This window comes from Triticum urartu, chromosome 3 (assembly GCF_003073215.2).
Source record: "Triticum urartu cultivar G1812 chromosome 3, Tu2.1, whole genome shotgun sequence".
Classification (NCBI taxonomy): domain Eukaryota; kingdom Viridiplantae; phylum Streptophyta; class Magnoliopsida; order Poales; family Poaceae; genus Triticum; species Triticum urartu.
In genome coordinates, this window is record NC_053024.1 from 2,108,789 (window position 1) to 2,117,318 (window position 8,530).

General features: G+C 42.5%; 1 pseudogene; it reads left to right on the top strand.

Annotated features, from left to right (window-relative positions):
- The first annotated feature begins 7,720 nt into the window (after positions 1-7,720).
- Positions 7,721-8,274, top strand: LOC125549623 (annotated as a pseudogene).
- Positions 8,275-8,530: the final 256 nt, after the last annotated feature.

An 8,530-nucleotide genomic window follows, 5' to 3' on the forward strand; every position in this document is an offset into this window, starting at 1 on the left:
TGCAGATCGGATGGCCTACATTCATAGTTATTCCCACACTATATAGTGTTATAGAAATGGAGGGAGTACTGTATAAGATATGTAGAGCTACCACGTAGTGCACCAACAAAACAATGCCTAGCTACATTCACAGTGCAAACTAAAATGGTAACCCCTGCCGCATCCAACAGCTATTAGTACCGCATCGCCTAGGGACAGGACGCAGGAGCGGTTTATAAGCACGTTTCCGGGCCCGTGGATAACCACCCGGCGAGGGTGGTGAGCCATCTCTCATATTAAACCGCAAATATTGGTTGATTGTGGCGATCTTCATGCCAAGCATCGTTGTGGGCCTTCTCTTTCATTCTATATTATGTGGCGGTACAGCTTGAATCTGTCAAGCTGACGCCCCCTTGGCATGTTCACTTCGACACGGAGTGATTGGCTTTTTTTATCTCTATTTTTTTCATGCATGTAAGGGGCAACGCTACTTTCTTATTTTACTGTTGCAGGATGCATGAAACGGAGACAGTCTCCCTGCCACAGTTAGAGAGAGGCGAACCAGAGGTCTACGTTTCCCTCCGCCGGCGAGGCCGGCGGTTCACCTTCCCCCGTCCGCCGCTATGGCGTGAGGGTTGGGGACCCTGGTCCGCCCTTTTCGGTTGTAGACAGGTGTTGGGGTTCGTGTGTCAGCCGCGCCGCCGTGATTGCGGGGACGGTGTCGAGTGGAATAAATCCTGCAACTTCACCCCCATCCTGGTGTGGTCGTCTTCAACGATGTAGGTGAGACGTGGAGGATAGGTTTGTGTGGTGCGCCATCGATTTGGAAGAGGTGGCGGTGGCATGGTCGCTAATGTTCCCCGATCTCATTCCTCTTCCTGACGTTGTCCTTGTGGCCATGCTGTTGGGCTCGGGGAGGTAGATTCCTGCCGTACCTCCGGTGAGGTGAGGCTAGGGTTCTTGTTCTTGGCCGGCGTGGCGGTGGCAGTGACCAAGGCGGAGGATTTTGTGTCGCGGCTCCTTCCCCACTTCATTGGCGTTTGCTCGGGCGCTGTTGACGAGGTATGCGGTTTCCTGTACAAGAGTGATTCCAGGATTGTGTCTCTCTGGCTCAACGGCGAGGGAGGCGATGAAGATGGTGCTGGTTTGATCTACTTCCTCACTAACGTGTTGGTCCATGTGGACCGTAACTTTGAAGACTTCCCATCTCCGGCTAATCCTTCTCCAGGTCCAAGGTCAGGCCCGATTGTGAATTTCTTATTCGCTGGGGTGCCTTGTATCACTGTTGTTCTTTAATATAGTTCTAGGGTGATTTCCACACAAAAATGAAACGGAGACAATTATTGTGTAGTAGATACTCAATTCATCTGAAATCCGTTCGAAGCAAACTATTTTTCTTTTGACACTAGTACAATTATGTAACCGCTCTCACCTTATGCTGGTAAAACCACCCTCATTTTTGTGTTTTTATTTATAACTAGGAAAATGGCCCGTGCGTTGCAATGGGATACTACCATGTGTTGGTTGGCACCCTTTTGCCCTTACTAGGGATCCATCCTAGCCCTGCAGTGAAGCCCGATTGTTCACGCTCACCGTAATGGCCTCCCACGACGGTAGGGCACAACAGTCTTGGTCTCGAGAAGGTCCGACCCAATGCAACCCATGGCCTTGCTACTCATCTACCCATCAATTTGGCCAACGGGAGCACGTGAGTGCGTTGGCATGGGGCAGGTGTCCTTGCTGAGGCCCAGCTGCCTGAGCATCAGATCAAGGGCATCATCCCTTCACACGTTAGTCAAGGCCAGCGGGGCCGCCAATGGCCCCGCGATTGCATGTGCGTTGCCATGGGAAAAAATGGGTCTGAAGTTTATATGCTGCAAACCATAACCGAAGGGGACATTCAAAAGATAACGATGTGGCTCATGTACCCAAGTCATTGTATTTTGAAATTTCTATATCCACGATAGCATAGGAACACATTCAATAACGAAATACAATCTAATTAGTAGTAAGGCACCCGGTATCAGCAATTTGTGTTTTTCTCCAAGCAGCACAGAAACACATCACATAAGCATAATATAATATGTGATATTCAATAGTAAGGCAATTAGTTTGGTTATGGTCAATTCTCCATGTCGTTCTTCCCTAATACAACACATACACTTTTTTATGGCTTCAGGAGATGATGACCTTTTTTTACAGATAATGATACGCGGCAAATCTCATAATGCTTTCGCATTCCAGCCATTGAAAAAATCAACTGAAGGGCTTATATAAGTTCATAAATAAGTGTGATCCCTGAGGAGAGTTCACTTTGAACACATTTCTCTGAGACGGAAAGAACAATCCTTGATAACTATGCCAGTAAGGACATTATTAACATCAACAAAATCGGCAAATACACACACACTATTCATGATTCATTAACAATTACAGAGTTTGAAGTTGCTTGGATGCATATGATTGAGAAATATAGTCTTGGTGATAATGAATGGCTTAAAGGGCTTTATGAGCATCGGCATTGTTGGGTTCCAACATTTGTGAAAGATGCCTTGTTGGCAGGTATGTCTACTAAACAATGTAGTGAGAGTATGAATGCCTTCTTTGATGGTTATGTTAATGCAAAAGCTACATTGACGTATTTTTTTGGTTGGGGCCTCAGGTCTTAGATGTTAGGTCTATTTGGTATTATGCCCAGACTATCAGCATCCCTTCATCAACTGGATAGGAGTAGCGACAGATGTTGTCTAGACAAAGGCTTCAGCCTTACCGATGTATTACTTTGTAAGGTCTCTTTGTGAATAATTAATAAAGTGGCTGCATTGACGTATTTTTTAGCCAATATGAGAATGCTCTTTGTGATAAAGTTCAGAAGGAGAATATTGCTGGCTTTAATTCCTTCAATTTAACCATACCTTCTATCACACACTTTGCCATTGAGAAGCAATTTCAATCAGCCTATACGAATGGAAATTCAAATAACTTCAAGAAGAGCTAATAGACATTAAGTATTGCGATGGAAAGTTAATACAAAAGGAATGTGGGTAGAAACATATGAAATAACTGGGGATGTGTTAATTGACAAGGAAAAAGGATGGAGAAAAATAATAAATGATTAACTAAATTAATTATTATATATACTTACCATTCATACTTAAGTTACTTATAGGATATTTGGGTTATGTTTCGGGATGCCAACACATATTAGTGTTTTCGTTTTCCCATTTGTTGTAAAATGAAAAATAACCATCTTCTAACGATTATTAAACTTCCAAGATATTATTTCTCCATTTTCATATTCATCATTCCCACAATGGTTCGCACACAACAAATGTATTTTTCTACTTGATGGAAACAAAAAAGTTACCAAAGTATTGAACCAATGTATATTTGAAAAACTAGGCCATGAAGAGGCACTGGTTGATGACTAGTACTCTATAGCTCAAAGAAGCATACATATAAGAATGTAGAAGCACAATGGGTAAGAAACATGAAAATAGTGCTCTGTGTACATATGTAGTACTACTTGGAAGCAAGGATATTTATTTTTAAAAAGCAGAAAAAAAATTGCGGCCAACATGAGGAAGCACATTTGTGTTATGTACATACCACATACACATATATTCATTATTGATTATGTGACCCACAACATGAAACAAAATGAGCCCCCCCCCCCCCCCCCCAAACGGAATATAGCAATATATGCACATAGAGATATTAAACAATACTAGAGAACATGAATATGTTTGGATGACAAGCCTAAATAGGTAAGAGAGATGAGGATGGTGTATGTGGGGAGGGGCGAATCTTACAAACTTCCATGGCTGCCTTTATTCCCGAATCAAGACAGCGCTTCAGCAAGGTGGACCGGAGGCCGCAGGGTTCGATCCTGGTGGAGATAACCGGGACGGTGACGGGTAGCAAGCGAGCTCATGCGCCGTCATGGATAATGGGTTTGTTTAAAAATAAAGGAAACCTCCAAATAGTGGAAACACATACCCGAAATCAATAAGCATGATTGTAGTTCTATCTGAATCATAAGCATGGATGCTCTCAAGCAATGAACTTAACGTATATACAGCTAGGAACACATGGAAAGAGACTGAAGTTCCATAGCATGGAAGAAGCATCCGTGCACAAGAATCACCTAGGAAGCATGCATGGATGCTAATGCTATGAAGAAATAATATTTACACCTGGGAAGCATGGCAAGAGATTGAAATTTTATCCATACATAGGAAGTGTGAATGCTCCGAAGCAAGAATATTTTGCTATCACCACATAACTAAGACGTATCGGAAGCACAGAAATTTTAAGATGCAAAATAACATGCTTGCCACTAATATTCGGTTGCCGATTTTTTATCTATAAACGTATCTCATCTACAACCTCCGTCATGCTTTATTAGTCCTCTTTATATTCTGTGCCAAATTTTGATCTTAAATCTAACTAACAATATATTAATTAATGCATGTCATAAAAAATATAATTAGAAACTATGTTTAAATACGAATCCAATGATATAATGTTTGGTGATATGCATCAATATTTTGTTAGTTAAATTTCTAGTCAAAATTTGGCAAAAATACAAAGGGGACTTATAAACCAGGACTGATGTAGTACCCTAAATTAGAGGTTTTGTTATCTTAAATCAACTTAATTAACTGTTGCAAATACATGAAATCAATATAGACAGATCTCATCCCTGGTGCGCCTCGCAATCCCAACTACTTAAACTCTGCAAAGACGGGTGGAGGGGCATAAGTTGGGCAAGAGGCTACCTGGGTTAGGGGCAAGGAAAGAATAGCGCGCTATACAAAAATAGTGCCGTCTCTTAAATTATGCTATTAGTGAGATAGTGTACACTGATTTATTTAATGATGCAATTCTCTGCATGCTATAGCGTGCTATTTGCGACGCTATAGCGTGCTATTTTTTCAATAATTTATTTAAGACAATGCTCTCCACTTAGGGAAGAAGAAGAGGTACATTGGAGAACCACGAGGAGGTGGGCTTGTCGGGCGACGTAGTGGAGAACAACATGGGCAGTGGTTCGGATGGCTGGATCAAGAGGTAGTATTGGAGAGGGATCCAACCTGGACTCCTTTGGGAGGGAGTGCAGGGGCGGCACGGTGCATGTTGACCCCGACAGAGAGGAGGGTCAGACACAGGGGAGAGGAACGGCGGAGGTGAGTGATTCGCAAGAAAGGTAATGAGGTGAGGGATTATGGAAGGTGCGTGCGGGAAAAACGGCAGGCTAGAAGAGGATTTTTTGTGGTTTTTTGGCTCTGAGATGAAGCATGAATCATTGGCTTACGCGCGGTTTACCGATGACCTCATATCAGACAACACATAGGAAGTGTTTCCCATCTATCTGTCTATCTATCTATCTATTAGACAACACATAGATAGATAGAGACGCGACGTGTTGGTAGAGTCATAACGTACTGCAGCAACAACAAGCACTATTAGAAAAGGGGCTGCTAGTGACGCACCTGTTTTCGCTACTAATGGCGCACTACAGGTGCGCCACTAGCACCACGCCATTAGATTTTTTTCTTCTAATGACGCACCTGTGGTGCGCCGTTAGTATTTGGTATACTAATGGCGCTGGTATACCAGATACTCACTATGGCTTAATCTCGGGTCAATATGCTTAATCTCAAGTCAAATCGCACTTCGTGGTCAAACTTCCCGAAAGGTCACCCATTCTCACACTACTCCAGCCCAAGCACGCTTAACTTCAGAGTTCTATCCAACCCCAGCAACAGCTCACTTCACAGGCACTTTTTGATATATCTAGCATATCAATCCTATTATACCTTGTTGATGTCTAGGACTTTGTTCATGTTCATGACTACGATGAAATTTTGAAAAATATTTCAAACTTCCCGGTCATATTACGTATCATTTAAAATTCAAAACCAATTTTTTTCTGTTACTAGTGGCGCACCACATCCACGGTGCGCCACTAGTAAGTTTGAATTTTTTTTGCCTCTAGATCTTGAAAGCCCCGTAACTTTTTTCTATTAGGTTTTTGGGGATTTTGAAAATGTTTAACGGGGTTTGCAGGAATGCAGTTTTGACATCCATTTGCCAAATTTCATAATCATAAAATATGGCAATTGCTAACATGATTCGGACAGACTTAAGCATCGCTACGGGTGAGAAGGTCTCATCGTAGTCAATCCCTTGAACTTGTCGAAAACCATTCGCAACAAGTCGAGCTTTATAGACAGTAACATTACCGTCAGCGCCAGTCTTCTTCTTGAAGATCCATTTATTCTCAATGGCTTGCCGATCATTGGGCAAGTGAACCAAAGTCCCCACTTTGTTCTCATACATGGATCCCATCTCAGATTTCATTGCCTCAAGCCATTTTGCGGAATCTGGGCTCACCATTGCTTCTTCATAGTTCGTAGGTTCGTCATGGTCTACGAGGTTCAATACCACTCTGGTGCGGATCTCACTATGGTTGACCTACGAGGTTCAGTAACAACTTGATCTGAAGTTTCATGATCATCATCATTAACTTCCTCGCTAATTGGTATAGACGTCACAGGAACCGCTTTCTGTGATGAACTACTTTCCAATTAGGGAGCAGATGCAATTACCTCATCAAGTTCTACTTTCCTCCCACTCACTTCTTTCGAGAGAAACTCCTTCTCTAGAAAGGATCCATTATTAGTAATGAATGTCTTGCCTTCGGATCTGTGATAGAAGGTGTACCCAACAGTATCCTTTGGGTATCCTATGAAGACACATTTCTCCGATTTGGGTTCGAGCTTATCAGGTTGAAGTTTTTTCACATAAGCATCGCAGCCCCAAACTTTAAGAAACGACAACTTTGGTTTCTTGCCAAACCACAGTTCATAAGGCGTCGTCTCAACGGATTTCGATGGTGCCCTATTTAACGTGAATGCAGCCGTCTCTAAAGCATAACCCCAAACGATAGCGGTAAATCAGTAAGAGACATCATTGATCGCACCATATCTAGTAAAGTACGATTACGACATTTGGAGACACCATTACGCTGTGGTGTTCTGGGTGGCGTGAGTTGCGAAACTATTCCGCATTGTTTCAAATGTAGACCAAACTCGTAACTCAAATATTCTCCTCCACGATCAGATCATAGAAACTTTATTTTTCTTGTTACGATGATTTTCAACTTCACTCTGAAATTCTTTGAAATTTTCAAATGTTTCAGACTTATGTTTCATTAAGTAGATATACCCATATCTGCTTAAATCATCTGTGAAGGTGAGAAAATAACGATATCTGCCACGAGCCTCAACATTCATCGGACCACATACTTCTGTATGTATGATTTCCAACAGATATGTTGCTCTCTCCATAGTTCCGGAGAAAGGCGTTTTAGTCATCTTGCCCATGAGGCACGGTTCACAAGTACCAAGTGATTCATAATCAAGTGGTTCCAAAAGTCTATTAATATGGAGTTTCTTCATGCGCTTTATACCGATATGACATAAACGGCAGTGCCACAAATAAGTTGCACTATCATTATCAACTCTGCATCTTTTGGCTTCAACATTATGAATATGTGTATCACTACTATCGAGATTCATCAAAAATAGACCACTCTTTAAGGGTGCATGACCATAAAAGATATTACTCATATAAATAGAACAACCATTATTCTCTGATTTAAATGAATAACCATCTCGCATCAAACAAGATCCAGCAACAACAAGGCCTAGCTACATACAAAGTGTGAACTAAAATGGCGAGCATTGCAACATCCATAGATACGGTTCTCATCATGCTCGTTGTCGTATCCTATGTCCTCCCTGCCGCCCACGCGGGCATTGACTTCATCTGCCACACATGGAAGAAGACCAATAACATTTTGTTGTGTGTGGCCATGCTAAGTGAGGCGACGACACAAAGAGCACCCATGCTTCCACCAAACATGACCTCGCCAGCATCACTCTAGAAATCGCCGCGGAAACTCGTCGCGAAGAACATCGCGGTCATCTGTGACCTAGGGTAAATACTAGGGCACACCTGAGTGGGGCGTGTTGGACTTCTGCCTCAAGGCCTACGCCATTGCCTCAAGCGGCATCGACGTCGACGCCCGCCCTAGTTTCTACTGTGGGGACTATACCAACATGTCGAAGATTCTGTCCAAGGTGAAGGGCGCACGTGATGGATCATGTATGCGAGAATGTATTTAAGGGGATCCAAGAAATATCTCCCGTGACCGACATAGATCGCAAGAGGAAGGAGTGTTGCAGCATCGCCGGGGACCTCATCGGCCTGCTCATCACCAAGTGATCTTTGTGCTTGTCTGTTCCTGTCAATAATCAATTAGTCAATGGTTTAGGATTTCGCTATTCATTTCGTTATTAGTTGTCGGGCCCTTTTTCCTGGGATGAATTATATCAAGCTTATAACAAAACAAGAGCACATAGATCGATCTTATTCATCAAAAATCAAAACCATACAAACAGGAAAAGAAAAACGAATTTCTATCAAATCAATAGAAGAAAGGATCTTTTCCCTGATTTGAATCTCGTCCTCCTTCAAATAG